The 18595-nt window shown below is 46.8% G+C and overlaps 1 long non-coding RNA gene across 1 annotated transcript in view; it reads left to right on the plus strand.

Moving 5' to 3' along the window:
* Positions 1–18150, plus strand: part of LOC121492872 — a 91030-nt gene extending 72880 nt beyond the window's left edge. Inside the window, exons 2-4 of the long non-coding RNA XR_005988326.1 lie at positions 1593–1718; positions 14303–14464; positions 17729–18150. This is a non-coding gene — a long non-coding RNA (uncharacterized LOC121492872). The remainder of the gene's footprint in view (positions 1–1592; positions 1719–14302; positions 14465–17728) is intronic.
* Positions 18151–18595: the final 445 nt, after the last annotated feature.

An 18595-nucleotide genomic window follows, 5' to 3' on the forward strand; every position in this document is an offset into this window, starting at 1 on the left:
AACATGGCTAAATGGCCACCTGAGGAAATCTTAGAGAGGATAGTAAAGTTTCTGAAGAGGGGATGAGCTAAACGTCTTTAAGATCTTCAACCCCAAGAGTCTCTTATCGTTTGTCTCCCTCTCTATTTTCATCTTACTTTATTTTTCCTTCCCCTTCCTTATGTTCATCTGTTTTGTTTCTTAAATTCCACATATGAGTGAAATCATATGGCATTTGTCTTTCTCTGGCTTATTTTGCTTAGCATAATACTCACTAATTCCATCCATGTCATTGCAAATGACAAGATTTCATTCTTTTTGATTGCTGAGTAATATTCCATTATATATTTATATATCCACTATTCCATTATATGTATATATATATGTGTATATATATATATATATATATATATATATATATATATATATACATCTGCTTTATCCATTCATATGTTGATGGGCATCTGGGTTCTTCCCATATTTTGGCTATTGTGGACATTGCTGCTATAAACATTGGGGTGCATGTGCCTCTTCGAGTCACTATGTTGGCATCATTTTCACCTTCACTCTTGCCCTTAAAGTACACAAAGCTCTTATATACTTATAACCAATTATATTTTACTTAAGTCAACTGGGAGTTATTTTACTTATAATCAGTTCTAACTCATAAAAGCAAACCAGCAAACAGACAAAAATAACAAACCTCAAACCACTTGAAAATTTCAACACCCTTTTCTATACAAGGCTCACTTCAGCAGTGAAGTACAAATGGAAGCTTTAGAATATTTAGACAGTAAAAAATGTACAAATGGCAAACTCAAGGCTATAACTAAAGCTACATTAAGAGGAAAATTCATAGCTTCAACAACTTATAGTACAGGGCTCTGTAACCAAATGGCCTAGTTAAAAATCCCTTTTCTACCATCTACTAGCTTCATAATCTTGTGTAAAGTTATCATACTGTGTCTCAGTTCCCACATCTGAAAATGGATGCAATTGCAGTACTTACCTCATAGGGTCCTATTGTGAGAATTAATTTATACAAGGAATATATTTCAAATAGTGCTTAGCACATAATATTATTAATGCTAGCCACTGATAATAATAATAATAGTAATAATAATAATAAGTAATGTATAACAAAGCATGCACACTGAAGCCATCTTTAAGGATGGGAGCACTGGGCAGCCTCAAGGGCATATTAGGGTTCTCAGGTCCCCCTATAGAATAAAGGCAGTGCAACCCTAGTACATGGCTGGCTGCTCCTCTCTTCACAGTGCTGTTCCTGCCTTGGGCTGAGAGGGCCTGGGCTGCCACCTGAGCATCTCAGTGCAAGTGTAGGAAAGATAAATGTGAGGCTGTCTTGGTGGGGTGACTCCCTCCTCACTTAACTGAGGGGCTCATGAGGTAGGAGAAGGACTTATGGGGCTCCAAGTGGTTTATGACAGTGGAGGTCACAGAAAGGGGACCACTGGGCCTAAAAATATACCCCCTCACCCCATCGCATCACTGATACCCCAAATTCCATGATCAGAAGGCAGATCATTCTTTACTGACTTCTGGGTTAACCAGGATGCATTCTTATCTTAACAACTACCTCTTTATCTTTGCAGATGGAAGCTGGAGTGACTCCTACGAACAATATGCATTCCTAAGGTGGTCAGATGGAGTGTGGGGCCTGAGTGAGGGATGGAGCCCCAGGCAGGAGGTATCCCATCATGGGGAGAATCTGTTATCTGGTAAGAACAGGATGCTGGAGTGAGCATCTTGATCCTGCCTGGACTGGTCTGTCCAGTTTCCTGCATTTTCATCCATCAACCTGGTGTTGGAGGAGATGTGGCTCCACTGTTTTGTGGAGGCTCCTCGTCCTTCAGGAGTCAGATGTACTATGTTCTAAAGAGTGAATCCGGGACATACAGGATAGCCTGCCATGGCTGGATCCAGGGTGTTTAATCTTTCTGGGCCTCCAGGCAGCCATCCAGAGAGCCTGCCGCCCTATGCCCAGTGCTAGAAACTACCTCAGTCCTAACAACTACCAATCAATAATATATTCATAGTAGACAAATTCATCAATTAGTGACCATGTACTGAGTGCCAGACCCTGGGGACAGCAAGGCACAGTGGCGGGCAAGGCAAAGTCCCTGCCTTCACAGAGTTCATGTCTATGCAGGAGGCAGACAAAAAAATAAGAGAATAAGCAGAAATGATGTAATAGAGAATAATCAGTGCTCATAAACATAAAGGAGGGTGGGAGACATAGAAGGTGAAGAAGGACAGAAGAAACAGTGTAGGGAAGATGGGGACATCTGGGTAGAGACCTAAACAGTCAGGGAGCTATGCAAAGACCTGCAAAGGGTATTCAGTCTGAGGAGAGTGCCAGTGTTAAGGCCCTGGGTCAGGACCTGACTTTGCACAATGGTGAGAAAAGCGAGCAAGGGGCACGGAGGGAGGAGATGGGGTCTGACCCAGATGGAGCAGATCCAGGAGAATGTGGCTTTCTACAGGGTAGAGAATGGGATGTGTTTGCTTCACTTAATTATGGGGTCCTTAAGTCAGGACTATAAACCCAGTTTAACCATACAGCATTCTGGGATGAGCTCTGGACTGAGAGTCAAAAGATTATACATTAGTCTGGCTCAGCATCTCATTTGCTGTGGGACCTTAGGCAAGGCAAGTCCCTTAACCTCTCCTTTTCTTCATTCTTCAACAATCATATTAGAAAAGTAGGGTCCTCTTCAGTTCCAAATCCTTGGAGTTTACAACCAGACACTATATTTCAGATGCAGAAAGCGAGGTTGTTATTCGAGAAAGAAGTGAAGGAGGAAGAAGAAGGAGAGGAAAATGAGAAGAAGGCAGAATCCTTACCAGACTCTAAATTCCTTGCCTCTGTAGACACCTAGCAGGATGGGAACATGTGAGGAGTGTTGCCAATACCTTGAAGGAGAGATTGCTTAGGAAAGTGACGACATGCTCTGTTCCTGACCATGTGTGGCACCAACATCCAGCAACACTGCCAGCATCAACACATCATTTGAAAAATGAAGGGGGTCTGAAACTCAAGTTGTCGTGAGAGCATCCAAGAATATGTAACAGAAATAATAAGAGAGCCAGTAAGAAGAAACTTGAACAAGCTCAAGGAGGGATATGTTTGAGTTTCATTTCCTGCAGGGATTGGGATACTTTTGCCAAGTGATAAGAAGAGTGGAGAGAAGAAAACATGGAGATGGAGGAGCTCCTGCAAGAAACGAAGGCTGGTGAACAGGCCCCCTGAAGTGATGACTGCCAGGACCATCCTTGGGAGGCACAGGGGGTGGGCCCAGGCCAGGGTCCCCTGGGCAGGTGCTCCTGAGGGTTTTCTTTGCTCTCTTCTCCTAAGATTGAAAATGCATTATAGGCGTGGTGGAGACAGAAGCTTTCCAGTGATGCATACAGCATAGGGCAGAGCCATTCTTTGGAGTTGAAAACACTCAAATCTGAATCCTAGCTCACCTGTGTGACCTTGGGCAAATCCCCTAGCATCTCTACATTTAAAAAAAAAAAAAAAAAGGATAATGTGAGTGATATCTACATCAAGGGATCAGTGCAGAGTTTATGTTAATATCAAATAGGGGGTAAAAAAAACAATACTGCCCTTCCCCACCAGGGCTGAACCCATACCTGACGCAGATCATTTTTGCTATTGATAAAGGCCATATCATAATGTATGGCTGGTATTGACAGGATTTCCTGATACTGAGCCCTAGAACAACACACTTACCTGGCTACCTGCAGCCCTGGACCTGCCCAACCCCAAGAACCCTCATGGGGCAGGAAGCACAGGGGCGAACTCCCAAAAGGAGGCAGGTGTGGGCAGAAGCTCTGCTGCACCTGCTCAGTGTCTCCACCCAACTCACGAATCAGATGAATCGGTCCCTAAAGGAGTGAGGAAGAAAGAGAGCTGGGGTGTTTCAGCAGGTGCTCCGTGTGGGAGAAACCTCAGAAGTAGGGAACAATCTAAATAGATAAAATCAGAGGCTCTATACGACATGCTCAGCTCGGGAGCCAGGATCTGGGAAGTGGGCAGTAAATTGCCGCTTTCAACGATATCTTCAGGCTGGTTTGGCTTACTCGCTCTTTCATGTCAGTATTTATCAGGCATGCAACTGTGCCACGTTTTGTGCCAGCTGCTGGGGAGGACACGGGAAAGCATTCCTGCCACCACTCCGCCGGTTCCGAGGCTGCGAACACGGCTTCGTACTCCTAGAGGTTTACGGATTGGACGCTACCCCTTGGGAACTCCGCGGCTCTTGACGTGCCCTATCCCATGTAGTCTGCAGAGCTCTGGAGCGCCCGTTATGATTACACGCCTCCTCTGCCGTTCGGAGCGGGAGATGAATATTTGAAGTTCTTCCTCCTGGAGGCACAGAGGGGGAGTGCAGGGCCAGACCAGAGTGCCTGATGGGTACATAGCAAAACACATCAATGTGAGATGCCAGGTTTGTCCCTCAGCCACCTCCCTCGGTGGCCCATCATACATCACAGGCCAGGAAGGCTGAGAGGTCCCCAGGGGTAGCTTCAAAACCCACCCTTCCTTAATGCAGTTCATGCTGCCTGCTTGGAGCTCATGGAAGACTGCTGGGCTCTGGACGGCATCGTTGTTTGGTTGGCTCTTTAGCCAGAGCTTTGGCTCCTTTCTCAAGGGCAGGGCTGCTCACCTTCCACTAGCACTGCTGTCTGGCTCGTGGGACCCTGTTTGGTCAGTGCAACTCTGCAGCTTATATGAGGGCAGAGGATTCCTCCCCAACACAGCCCCTCAGCTGCTCAGGACCTGCACGGATCTCTCACTGTTGCCCCACAAGGGCCTGCACGGATCTCTCACTGACTTGACTTGACTTGGTGGTGGCGGTGGGGCTCCCAGTCCTATGGTGGAAATGGTGGTACACGCATTGTCCAAAAAGGAATTCTTCTCAGTGTGTGGGGTTTAATGGACCCCCCCCCCTGATTTTTTATAATGTTGCTAATGAGCCAGAGAGAGGAACTAATATAATTCACCCATACACCGTCATGAAAATTAGCAGGACCCATGCAAGAAGACACACACCTTTTCATGATAGGAGCTTTAGGTGGAAAAAACAGAAACCAACAAGGGCACGGGGGAAGGAGATGAACATTTAACCTGTTTAGTGTGTGTCTTAAATTGGGTTTCCCCAGAAGCAATCCAGAGACAGAGTATGGGAGCAAATAGCTTAATTGGGAGGTGATCCCAGGGAACATGAGGAGAAGAGGGGCAGAGACATAGAGAAGAAAAGGGAGCTGGTTACCACCATAGGACACTGGAGGTTAGTCCTCCTGGAGAGCTCTGGGAACAGCGTGGCACATGAGCCTCGTAAACACCAGCTCCCACCAATCTTGGGTGAGGGCGTGACATGCCTCAAGCTTGCCTTGTCATGGGAGGGCACAGCAAGGCTTCACAGCCATGGAAGCTCTTGGAAAAAAGAGATGCAGATGCCTTTAGGTGGAGATGAGGCCAGACTGCTCAGAGATGGTACAGACCTCGAGGCCACAGCTGGGGCTCTGACACTGTCTGCTGCACTGGGGGAGCTGGTGCCTTCCAGGTGGTATGTCATTCGACCCTCATTATAACCTGGTGATGCAGGTGAGATGGTCAACAGTACCGACTGGGGGGAGCTGAGGGCCAGACGCTGCAGTGTTTGTCGACCAGAGTGTTATTCTTTACAACAGAGGAATTTTAGCATCTTTGCCTTCCCCAGCTAAATACCAGTGGTGCTCCCCTCTTCCCTAGCTGTTGCGACTAATTGGTGACCTGAAGGGGAAAAGAAAGTCCTCCTTCCCCCTCCGCACTCACACAAGTGCTGGGAGGGGAGGATCTCCTGTAAGGCCACTTCACATTCTCCTACAGAGTCATAGTTATCGATCAGACTGAGAAGGATCTGAGCTGAAGGAACATAATTCTTGGAGCACACTTGACTTCTGTAAAATGGACATCCTTAAACTCGAAGTTGTGTTGAAGGATTGAATATCGAACACGAAGGTAGCACAGTATCTGATATCAAGTAAGTGCTCAGAGAACTTAGCTATGTTACCAGTTGAGGGGCTCAGGAATCTTATGTCTCATCTCTTCCTTATTTCTCCCCTGCAACTTCTCTTTTTCTGTTTCCTGCCCAACTGCCCCTTTCCCTGTCCATTCTCCAGGAGACATTCAGGGCAGAGGGAAGAACTGGTGTTTGAGTCTCCATCCTCATGAAATAAAGGCGATTGGTCAGGTCAGAGTCATCTGTAAGCCACAGCTGGAGCAGGCCAGAGAAGGGCCAGCCAAGGTCCAGCCCCCAGGTGCTAGGGAGGGTTGGGTGGGTGTGTTCAGCAAGTAGGGCGCTCAGTGTGTGTCACATGCGCACCAGGCCATGCATCTGCACACTCATTAACACTAACGTGGAAGTAACCTTTACCTTAGCTGCCTTTTCTTCTTTGCTGTGGAGGCAGCTTTTTAAAAAGGAGCTTTTAGTGGCATCTGTAATATTCAAGGCATGCTCCGGTGGCCAGGCCATTGAAGTGGGGGACTCAGGCCAGCTAACATTTGCTTGGGTCGGGGTTATGAGCTATCATGAGCTGACTATAAGCAGAGGAGCCTCCGCCCGTGTTTGCTCTGGTGGCCAGGCCAGAGTCATTCCCAGCTCTGCACCACCTTCCACCTCCTCGATCAAGCTGAAAGGAGGGCCAGACCAATATTAGCATGATTGCAGCTGTGTGGGATGGTGGCGGCTAAGAGTGAATGAGTTTGACCTCTTCAAAGTGACATGTATCAAGCTCTGTGAGCAGGATTCAGCCTCAGTAATTTGCCCAGGAGATGAGGCTTCATCTGTGTAATGCCCTCCTTCACGAGAGTCCTAACAGGATTTAACGGGAGCCTGCCACACGGAAGATACTGGGAACCCACTATTCCCTGCCTCCCAACAACACTCACTGTATTAATGTTCCCATTTTACAGATAGAGAAGGAAATTCGGAGCAAGGATTTGACTGCTGAGGCCACAGAGCTAGTGAGAAACACAACGGGGATTAGGATCCTTTGGACACCTATGTCTAGTCTGGGGTTTCTCAGCCTCGGACTGTTGACGTTTGAGGATAGATGATTCTTCATTGTGAGGACTGTCCTGTGCATTGTAGGATGACGAGCGGCATCCCTGGCTTCTCCCCACTAGATGCCAGTAGCACTCTTTCCACCCACTGCAAAGCCCAAAAATGTCTCCCTCCAGACACTGTCTCATAGACACTTCCCCAGCCCTTTCCAGGGGAAAACCTCCATTTCATGCTTCTAGAAAGAGCATGGTTAGAGGATGGCCCTCGGGCCCTAAATCTGGTAACATCAGAGGCTTAGTCTTCTGGCTCTCCCTGTAGGCTCTCCCCCGGAAAGCCTCTCCATCCATCAGTCCTGTGACAAGTCCTCCATTCATTCATTCGTTTGTTCAATGACTATTTCTTGATTGCCCCCCATGCACCAGGAGAAAGAGAAACAATCAAAATTCTCCTGCCCTGATGGAGGTAATATTCTGGCCAACAGAAAGCACTTGGTAGATGTTATAACCCATGTGCCCGCTCTAACTCATTTTATTTTCACTATTTCACACTAAGCAGGGTTATTTTCACTTTCCCAGGTGCGATCTGAGGCATTGAGAGGTTAGATCACTTGCTCAGGTCGTGGTTAGGAAGCCATGGAGTTGAGGGTTAAGGCCAGGCACCAGGGTTCCAGGCCTGTGCACCTGCCCCTGCGTTCTCCTGCCTTTTCAAATCTGCATCCTCACCCCACATCGCCTTCCCACTGTCTTGGATATCGCCACATAGAATTCCAGTGTCTTTTCAGATGCACAGGTAAATGTCATCTCCCCTCCACACCCAAAAAGGCCCCAATACCCCTGTGAACTGGGCCATTCTAATGTGTTGGTGGTGCTGTGCAGTTATGACTTTCTCCTGCATTCCATACATCTTCATTCTCAAGCCTTGCTGGGTTTTTAAAGGAAGATTTTATTTATTTATTAGAGAGAAAGAGAGAAAGAAAGCACAAGCAGGGAGAAGGGGCAGGAGAGGGAAAAACAGACTCCATGCTGAGCAGAGAGCCCAACTTGGGACTTGATCCCAGGACCCTGGGATCACCACCTGAGCCCACTGAGCTTAACCCACTGATCCACCCAGGCGCCCCAGGTCCTGCTGGTTTCTAAGACAAATCTCTCATCTTCACCCCAATGACCTGGCTAGGCAATCCTATTTGTGTTCTCTTTTCATAGATGAGGAGACTGAGGATTGGAGAGGTCAAGTGCCTGGCTCAAAGCCACCCAACTAATAAAGGTTACAGTGTCCACATATATTCTGATCACAAAATTTGCACGATAAGCAAATTGTTTCATGTAAAATGTTCCATCGCTGCCGCTGCCTCAAGAGCCCCATGGCTTATGCCGTGTCTGGATCTCTTACACAGAGTCTAGCACTTGTGCTGCTTCAAAGAACTGGAGCCACGTAGCCCAAGTTGCAAGGATGGAACCCGTTAATGTCCTAACGTTAATGTTCTGGAAGTCCACCAGAGGGCAGTGCTTTCCCCGTGAAAGAGGACACCCCAAGGCTGCTGCACAGTGTAACCGAGAGGCTCCTTTGAAGTGACCAAAGAATTTGAATTTGAAGTGGTTTCCAGCCACAGATGTGCACACGCATGCTATGTTTAGAATCTTGCTGGATATTCCAAACACGGGTGAAATCTTAAGGACTGCTACTTCTGCATTGCTAGAGAATAAACATGGTTTGCGCCCTAGTCTGACCTTTGGCATTTCCCAGCTATATATGACCCTGAGAAAGTCTTTCTTCATCTCCCTCCATGTGAGAATATCTGCTTGGTCTCCCTCATAGAAAAAGACCATGATGAGACTGAAACTGGACATGCGTGAAACTATAGATAGCTTTACAGAGATGCACTATTATAATTATGGATGTTATGAAATTAATTTAACTGTTAGTTCAGTAATTAATTTTGTACAAAAAGCATTCCCTGAAACCTTGCTACTTAGAGTGTGGTCCACGGATGAGCAGAACTGGCATCACTTGAGAGTTTGTTAGAAATACAGAATGTAGCTCGTCATAGACCACAGAACTTATGTAGTGTGTATTTTAACAAGATCCTGAGGTGATTCACATGCCTAGTCAGGTTTGCCCCTAGCTAGAAAATGAATAGTTTAATGAATTAAGAAAATAGCAAGAAAAACAAGTTGTAGAATTTGTTTGGGAGTTAATACTGAGTTCAGTTCCGTTCAGTGATCCCCAGAATAGAGGTGTCCCCTCTGATGAGCCTGAGGCATGTTAAGCAAATTGTTTGCAAAGCTCAATAAAGATGTATCTGTAGGGGTGCTTGGATGGCTCAATGGTTGAGCGTCTGCCTTTGGTTGAGGTCGTGATCCTGGGGTCCTGGGATCGAGTCCCACATTGGGCTCCCTGTGAGGAGCCTGCTTCTCCCTCTGTCTATGTCTCTGCCTCTCTCTCTCTCTCTCTGTGTGTCTTTCATGAATAAATAAATAAAATCTTAAAAAAAAAAGATATCCAAGTTTTGCCTTAGGGAGCTCGACTTGAAGTTGAAATAAAACATTTCATATTTAAACCAGTTAGGATAGGCTGAGTTATGCTGCAGTAGTAAACAACATGACATTTCAATGGCTTTAAAACTCCAAAGGTACATGGCCATTGCAGGTGGATGAGGGGCTCTGCTCCATCACTCAGGAACCCAGGCTGGATGGGGTTGCTCCATCCCAGACATTGCAGGGAAAGCGCTCTGGAGGGCCTTGCACTGGGAGTGATGTACCACTTTGATTCACAAATCATTTGGTCCAAACTAGTCACCTGATACCACCTGACCATGGGGCACGGGGGCAGGAAGTGCAACCCTATTCTGTACTTGCAAGGTAAGGAGCTATAAATATTCAGTGACCAGCACTAATAGTGAGCACAAAGCTTATTCCTGAGTTGTTCAGAGCCACAGCTCCCAGAACTAGTTGTGTAGGAGCACTGATAAAGGACGGCTTGTTAAATGTACAGATTTCAGAGCCTTTCTCCCTGAGATCTAATCCAGAATCAGGAATCTGTTTTAATAAGTGCCTTAAAGGGTCCTGATGCACCCCCTTTACAGGCCAGCATTTGGAGAACACTGGCTTTGAATTTTCCTGTCCTTGGGATGCCTGGGTGGCTCAGTGGTTTAGTGCCTGCCTTTGGACCAGGGCATGATCCTGGGGTCCCAGGGTCGAGTCCCGCTTCGGGCTCCCTGCATGGAGCCTGCTCCTCCCTCTGCCTGTGTCTCTGCCTCTCTCTCTCTCTCTCTCTCTGTGTGTGTGTGTGTGTGTCTCTCATGAATAAATAAATAAAATCTTTTTTAAAAAATGAATTTTCCTGTCCTTTAACCCTGTCTTGAATTTACAAGGCACTGTATATATTTCCCAGGAACACATTTGTTAAAAAATCACCCCAAACCAGGATCCTCCAAACAACAGAAATTCAATGTCTCACAGTTCTGGAAGCCAGAAGTCCAAAATCAACATTTGTCAGCAGGGCTGGTTCTTTCTGGAGGCTCAGGGAACAATCCGTTCATACCTCTTTTCTAGCTTCTGGTGGCTGCTGGCAATCCTTGACATTTGCTGGCTTACAACTGTATGATTCCAACTTCTTCCTCCATCTTTTTTTTTTTTTTTTTAAGATTTTATTTATTTATTCACGAGAGACACAGAGGTAGAGGCAGAGACATAGGCAGAGGGAGAAGCAGGGTCCCTGCAGGGAGCCCGATGTGGGACTCAATCCCAGGACCCCGGGATCATGACCTGAGCCAAAGGCAGACACAACCACTGGGCCACCCAGGTGTCCCTTCCCCCATCTTTACCTGGCCTTCTCTGTGTGTCTGTATGTTCTGTTACAAGGGCACTCGAGTCAACCGAGATGATTTCTTTGCTTCTTTTCTCTTCTTTTTTCTTTTCTTCTTTCTTTTTTTTTTAAGTAGGCTTCATGCCCAGGGTGGAGCCCAACCGGTGCGCAAACTCACCACCCTGAGATCCAGACCTGAGATGAGATCAAGAGTCAGACGCTTAACCAACTGAGCCACCCAGGCGCCCTGATTTCATTTTTGAAATCCGTAATTTAATTCACCTGCAAAGATCGTTTATCGACATAGGATCACATTGGGAGAACACATCTTTCTGGGGCCCGCTATGGAATCCACTGCAGGCCCACATTCACACAGAACCCAGTCTTGCCTGCCCTCTCTGGACAGCCGAGAGTGGACTTTTCGAGCCACGCACCACAAGGGGTCAGGCTAGCCTTAGTTTTCCGCTGCTAGTTCCCTGCAGCACCCAGGAGCCCTTTCAATGCCCGAGAACATTTGCACTCCACTGTGAGGGTCAACCAGGGCAGGCTACGGGGCTGGGATCCCAGGCTCAGCAGCCAATTTCCCTCCCTAGTACCTCACATGAAACAGAAGGCTTGCATGCTAGGCGAGCATGTGATGGGCCTCACGTCCGTCCGTTTGTACAGCTGGCTCTGCCAAACCCCCAGGAAAGTTCCCTAACATTCCAGTAGCCTCAGGCCGATCTAGGACCAGGATGCTGCCGGCATTCCCCTTCTTAGCAGTGAGGGCTGTGTTCTTGATGACTCCCAAGGTTGGAGAATTCCAGGTGGATGGTCATAAGATATTATTAGGAAAATAGGTATGGGCATTCAGGTCATCAAATGATCGCTTATTTTTATATTCTCTAAAAGGTGGTAGTAATGACAGCACATTAAATAGAACACCTCAATGTCATTCGACACATCTTGAATTAGTCGTAATGGCTCCTCAACAATTATTTTCCATTTAAGCAATTCCTTTGCTCGCCAGAAACATTTTAGCACATTCCGTAGGATATTATACCTCAAGCTTGCTTGGTTTTCAAGATGATGCCTAGGAAGAGGCACGTTCCTTTCTGTATGTGGTTTCTCATTCAGGAATGATGTGTCTGAAATGTGACAACACAGAGTCCCCACGTCACTGCCCCTAAGTCATAAACCGGAGAGACCTGCGGTTTCTCACTCAGGTGGTGGCAGGCAGACATGTAGAAAAACATCCGAAGGGACCAGAATTTGTCTGCAGCTGATTCACAGTAAAAGGATAGGATTTCTAGGAGTGTGGAGTGTCTGGGCCTGGCCTTCCCATCAAAATGGCCCAGTACCTCAGGCTGTCAGCTGTGTGGTCACCTGCTCAGAGCTCCACCCAACACTCAGCTTTGGCCTGTCATCCTTCTTCATTGCTGCCTGTGATTTCTATCCATGGCCAGTTGGTTTTTTCCATCATCTCATTGGTTTTGTGTTTGACATTTTCCCTCTTAGAATGTAAGCTTCTGGAGGTTGGGAACCTTGCTTGTTTTCCCTCTGCTGTGGCCCCGGAGCCCAAAACTGAGTAGGGCTTTCATAAGTCTTCTTAGAAACAATGAGCATCCACTTGCTTGTGTTTGGAGCTGACCTTCTTAGAGGACCTGCTTCCAGGACCTGTTGGCTGGTTGTGTGCAGAAATGTTTTCCTTTGTACAAAGAAAATCCTCTGCTAATTGTAAACCATTTCTTTTTGACCTGTAGATTTTTGTTAGAGTTTTCCATTTGCAAATGTGAATTATAATCTCCATGAGGAAAATTTTCTGTGGAATGTTTTCCAAAACATTGGCCTTCTGTCTTGACTGCCTGGAGATGTTCCAGAAAGGGTTTAAGGCAGGCCTGAGTTCCACCCTCTTGTCCAGTTGTGCCAGCCAGCTACCTTCCCTGTTGGCTGTGGGGGCCCTTGTCACTGCCCTTGGAAGAGAAGTGCAATGACTTCTGGGCAGAGTCTTGTCATCTGTGATCCCAGCTGGATACAGTCATCTCCAAGCTGTTTCAGTGTGAGCAAGTCACGTCTGTCTGTTCTTTGGGTCTTGGATTCCTTACTTCATTCATTCATTTGGCAAATGTTTATTGAGTGCCTGCTAGGTGCCTGGCACACCACTGGACACTGGGGTAGAATAGTGAGCAGTGAAAGCAGTGTTACCCTCCTGGAGCTTACAGTATAGATAAGAAGAGAGATGTTACCAAACAACTCATGGAGAGGTATTAAAATGTGACCATGACAAGTGGAGGGGAAGTCCCTGTTGATGTATGAGACCCTAATGGTAAGCAGGTAGAGCCAAAGGGAGGAGGGGCTAGAGCAGGGACAGCAAAGATGTTGGGGAGCACAGAGGCCAGAAACAAGACACCCAGGGGACCATGTCAGGGGACCTGGACTTTATCCTGAGAGTTGGGGAAAACCATGGATATATCTGAGTCTTTGAGTGGAGGTGTGAGCAACATAGAGCAGACATGAGCTCACTTTGCATTTAGAGAAGACACCACACTGCGGAGTGGACTGGAAATGGACCATAGTGGGAGACCATGGGCCACACAGGAGGTTAGTGTGGTGGTTCAGAGAGGACATGGTGGTCATGGGCAATCAGCCCATGAATATCTCTGAACACCTGCTCTGTACCAAATGGACAAAGAACCCTGTCCTCACAGAGCTGATGTTTTAGCAAGAGGGGAGACCAACAGTAAACATAGTAAGTAAGGAAACTGGGATGTTGGGAAGCATTATGCACAAAGGAAAAAAGAAAAATAAATTGGTCTAAGTGAGATTGGGAATGGGGGGTAGTCGATGGCAGAGGTCTTTAGGAGGTAAAAATGACAATGTGCTATGATGGAGGTTGGGGGTTATATAGAGAGAAGCATCAAGGTCAGCTCCTAGATTTCTGGTTTGTGCCACTGAAGAATGGTTGCCAAAGAGCATACTTGAGCAAACATGCTCAGGTCTTTCTGATTCTGTGGCCCTGTGGGCTCCATGGCAACGTCAGGAGCTGCAGGTGGGGCTGTAATCTGGTCTCTGCATCCCAGAGATCACCCTGCATGGAAAGCCACACAAGGATGGCCCACGTTGCATGGATGTGCGTGGATTGGCCCACACTGTGGGCAACTGGGGCTTCTGAAGCACCTCCATCAAACCTTCTCCCTGGGGTTGGCAGCCTCCGCCCTGGTGTGTACTTACTGATGGAGCTCAACAAACGTGTGATGTCGCAGACCACTGCCCTGGGCAAATGGCCTGGGGGCTGGGGTCCCGGGCTTTAGTTGCTCCAAGGTCTGTACACTCCCAGGGTTCTGGGTCACTTTGTCAGGGCTTCCCCTGAATGACGATTTCCTGTGGGATTTCAGTGACAAGAGCAATGGGGTCAACTGACCCCGAGACCTGACTCTGAACAGCCCCTGCTGTTTCCTCCCTAGAGAAAGCCGAGGCTTCCTGTTGGGCTCCCCTTGGGCCAGTGCCTGGTGTGGACAAAGGAAGATGATGGAAGAAGAGCCACAGTGAGCCTGCGCAGAATGCTTCCCACGAGCCAAAGAGCTTTCCGTGGATTATTCACCGAAGCCTCAGAGCAACTCTATGAGGTCAGTGCTATTAGTATCATCTTTCTCATTTTAGAGATGAGGTAATGAGGCTCGGTGAGCTGGCATGAGTTGCTCAAGGTCACAGAGTTAGCGAGGCACGGAGCCGGATTCACACCCAGGCCGGCCCTTGCTCTGAACCGGTCTGCTCCAGCAGTCCGTGGAAGGGCACAGAGGTCACTGGAGCTGGGGGTGGGGTGGGCTTGGGGGACAGTGTTCAGACTCTAGTCCTGACTTTGCCCCATGTCATGTGGTAATTTGGAACAAGTCCATCTGCCACTCATCGATTCATTGAATATTGATCGAATGCCTCCCCTTCAAGGGCCAGGGCACAGGGAAGTCATGTCTCACATGAAGAGCTGCACATGGCAACTGCGACAAACACATAAGCACATCCTCTGGGTTACAGAGGGTAGGTGGTTTATGGAGCAAGGTGGAGGAGGGGGTGACACTGACTGTAGGAGACAGGGGTGGGGGTCTGGAAAGCTGTGGCCTTGAAAGAGAAAGACGCTTGCCAAGGCATTCCCGGACAGGCATGTCTGTGAGAGCAAAGGTATGAAGATGGCCTAGAGTGTTTCAGCACCTTCTGGTTGCCCCTATGGGTGGAGTAGAATTTCACAAAGCGTGGACTTGGACCTACAATTAGAACCTACATGAGGGGGCACCTGGGTGGTTGAGCATCTGCCTTTGGCTCAGGTCATGATCCTGGGGTCCTGGGATTGAGTCCTGAATCAGGCTCCCCATGGGGAGCCTGCTTCTCCCTCTGCCTATGTCTCTACCTCTCTCCCTGTGTCTCTCATGAATAAATAAATAAAATCTTTAGGAAAAAAGAAAAAGAACCTGCATGAGAACCACCTGGGTGGGCAGTGAGTGTTAGAATGCAGATTCCAGTGATGGATGGACTTGGCCTACCTTAGTCTGAGCATTGTCTGTTGGCTTCTGGTTTACACTGTTACCCACCAGCCAAGTGGACAAGGACTGGAGGGGACAGAAGTGAGGGGAGCAAAGTCAATACTGTGTCCATGGAGTGAGGAGAGTGTGAGTTAGGGCTACAGAGTTTCCAGAGGGGCCCAGAATGTTAAGAGGTGCTTGGTTGGAGTAAAGGACAGACGGGACCAGAGCTTGGACAGGAAAGGTAAGGCAGAGCAAGGAATCAAGGATAACTGAACCGTTGGCTTGTGCTATTGGGTGGAGGGGATATCATTAGCTTATGATATGTATTAACGTGTACATGTGGTCTCACGCCAAGCCCAGGTCCCATGGACTGAGTGCTGAAAGGGATGTCTTTGCATTTGTCCATTTGAAGGTCATTAATGACCTGTGTGGGACTCATTTTAGGAAAGAAGTAGGAGTCAGACATCAGTGGATTCCAGAGGAACAAGAGAACAAAAAATGGAACAGGTCAACCCGCTGTGTCCCCATGCTCTGGCTGGCAAGCCCAGTGAGTGCTCTTCTCAGAGGGAGAGCTTGGGGAATGTACAGTCTCCCCAGCCCAGGGCCCCAAACCCATGGGCTACTGCACGGTATTGGGACATCTCACCTAGTGGCTTCTTGGTGGTGGTAGGAGGAGTGGTGTTCTTCTCCCCACGTGGGTCCTCAGCACTTTTAAGATCCAGTGATTGTTGATGCATAGTGTGGAAGGGGGAGGATTGTCCTTTCCTAGGAAGTGCATCCTTCTGGTATCTTGGAGGCAGCAAACGACCATATCCCACCCTTAGGAGTGTATGCCTTCGTAGTTAGCATCTTTTCTGCAGAGTTTCTGTGCTCTGGCTGGTACTAGTGGTGTGATGGAAAATCTCCTGGTTTGGGAGACAGAGACTGGAGTTGGAATCCTGGCTCTGTGCCCGGCAGCTTTGTGGTTCTGTGAGACTGTTAAACCTCTCTGAGACTGAATCTTCCTCTCTGCAGTGTACAGGAGTTGGATGGATTGACCTCACAGGTGCATCCCAGGGTTGAACTCTATTTCTCTGGAACGCTGGGGCAAATGTCTTGCATAGATACAAACACCTGCCATCTCCAACGTCTTGTTTGGGGGTGTCCCCAGGCTCTGTCCTGAGTGCCATCCCAGGTGTATACTGGGGGCACCCCCCACACTGGGCACACTTGCCTCTGCCCCTCCCTGAGGCTTTACCCTGCATTCCTGAGTTCATCCCCCTGTTGTCTGCCACGGGGGCTCCCTAAACTCATCCTACTCTTTTTTCTCTTTTTTTAACTCTTTTTTCATCCTACTCATCTTTTCTTTTCTTTCTTTTTTTTTTTGCATTTTAAAATTTTTATTTAAATTTAATTAGCATATAATGTGTTAATGATTTCAGAGGTAGAGGTCAGTGATTCATTAGTCTATATAACACCTGGGTGGTTTGTCTCCCTCTCTGATTTTGTCTTGTTTTATTATTTCCTCTCTTCCCCTATGATCCTCTGTTTTGTTTCTTAAATTCCACATGTGAATGAGATCATATGATAATTATCTTTTTCTGATTGACTTATTTCGCCTAGCATAATATCCTCTAGTTCCATTCATGTCATTGCAAATGGCAAGATTTCATTTTTTGATGGCTAAGTAGTAAGTAGTATTCCGTTGTATATATACTCCACATCTTCTTTATCCATTCATCTGTCAATGGACAGTTGGGCTCTTTCCATAGTATGGCATCCTACCCCATCTTACACCTACATTGTCTTTGATCACTGGGGAAATGAGGACATTAAGGGCAATGTCATAATTTCTTTTAATGCTAACTTTTTTTAAATATAAAGAATTGTTCTTTATTTGAGGCCATTTCTCTCTCCCTTCATTTAATTGTTGTTACTGTTTTTTGAAAGACAGAGAGAATCCCAAGCAGGTTCCACACCCAGCATGGAGCCCCACATAGGCCTCGATCTTACAACCCTGAGATCATGACCTGAGCCAAAACCAAACATCAGATGCTTAACCAACTGAGCCACTCAGGTGCTCCCATTTAATTGTTAAGATGTCCCTTCGTTTATGAAACATGGGTAACAGTAGACAGTAAGTAGTTCCTTCTACTGGCCTTACCTAAGAAAATGGATGTTTGCAATATCCATAGGGGTGCCTGCCTGAGATTTTGGGTATCTTATTGATTCATGAAATCCAAGTTTCTAGGTCTGAGTTTTAAGCCCAAATGGGGGTAGTAATAGTGTGTACTTGTACAGGATTGTTGTGTAGATTGAGATACTGCAGGCAGGCACAGTGTCTGGGATATACTCATTAGCACCTTGCTGCCCCCACTTCCCCACCTCTCTCAGACAGTTGGAGGACCCGCTCCTGAGAATTCAGAGGAAGACAAGCAACCAGAGCTTCACAAAACTCTTCTGCCCAGGGTTGGCTGAGTATCTCACCCTTTCTGAAACTTACTGTCTGGAATCCCTTCTGGTTATTTGATGAAAAGAAGAGGGAAGTAAACACTACTCATTCATGCGCCCTTTGTTCCTTTGTTAATCTCACACCTCTTTCTGTCTATCTAACATGTTCTAGAATTGAGTACACAGTCGTGATGGGATACCACCAGGCTCCCATTTTGCTTGGAAGACAGACATTTTGAACCAACAGAAACTATATGTTGTGGTCAATTTTCTCATAAAGTCAGATGGAAAGAAGTATAATGAGATAGAATACAGGACCCTGGATATTTCTGCAAGTTGGCACTACCTTGAATCCTGAGCTTCCTGGCAACCATGGCAAAAAAGGAAAACATGTTCCTATTGTCCAGTATGGTATTTCCAAAGTTCCATCATTCTTAAACAGGCATTTTATTTGTTTTGCCTTTCCTGTGGGTCTACCTAAATTTTAGCTTACTTGCTAAAAAAAAAAAAAAATCAATACGATTATTTCATTTAGTTAAATTAAAAAGAAACCTTGACATTTTTATAGCTGCAAAACCACCATCACTAGCCACAAATAGGGGATAAACACATACATAAATGCATAATCATTTAGGTAACGAATTGTCTGCTAATATAATTTAAAATAACCTGAAGTTATTCTGTCTGCCATTTAAAATGCACCAGCTATGCTGGGGTAATAAAATGACATATATAAGGTCAATTGCAGACAAACTTCTTTCTTGGCATAAAATTCAAGGAAATATTTATTGCAAAAGACACAGAAGTTCC

Source organism: Vulpes lagopus, chromosome 6 (assembly GCF_018345385.1).
Source record: "Vulpes lagopus strain Blue_001 chromosome 6, ASM1834538v1, whole genome shotgun sequence".
Lineage (NCBI taxonomy): Eukaryota > Metazoa > Chordata > Mammalia > Carnivora > Canidae > Vulpes > Vulpes lagopus.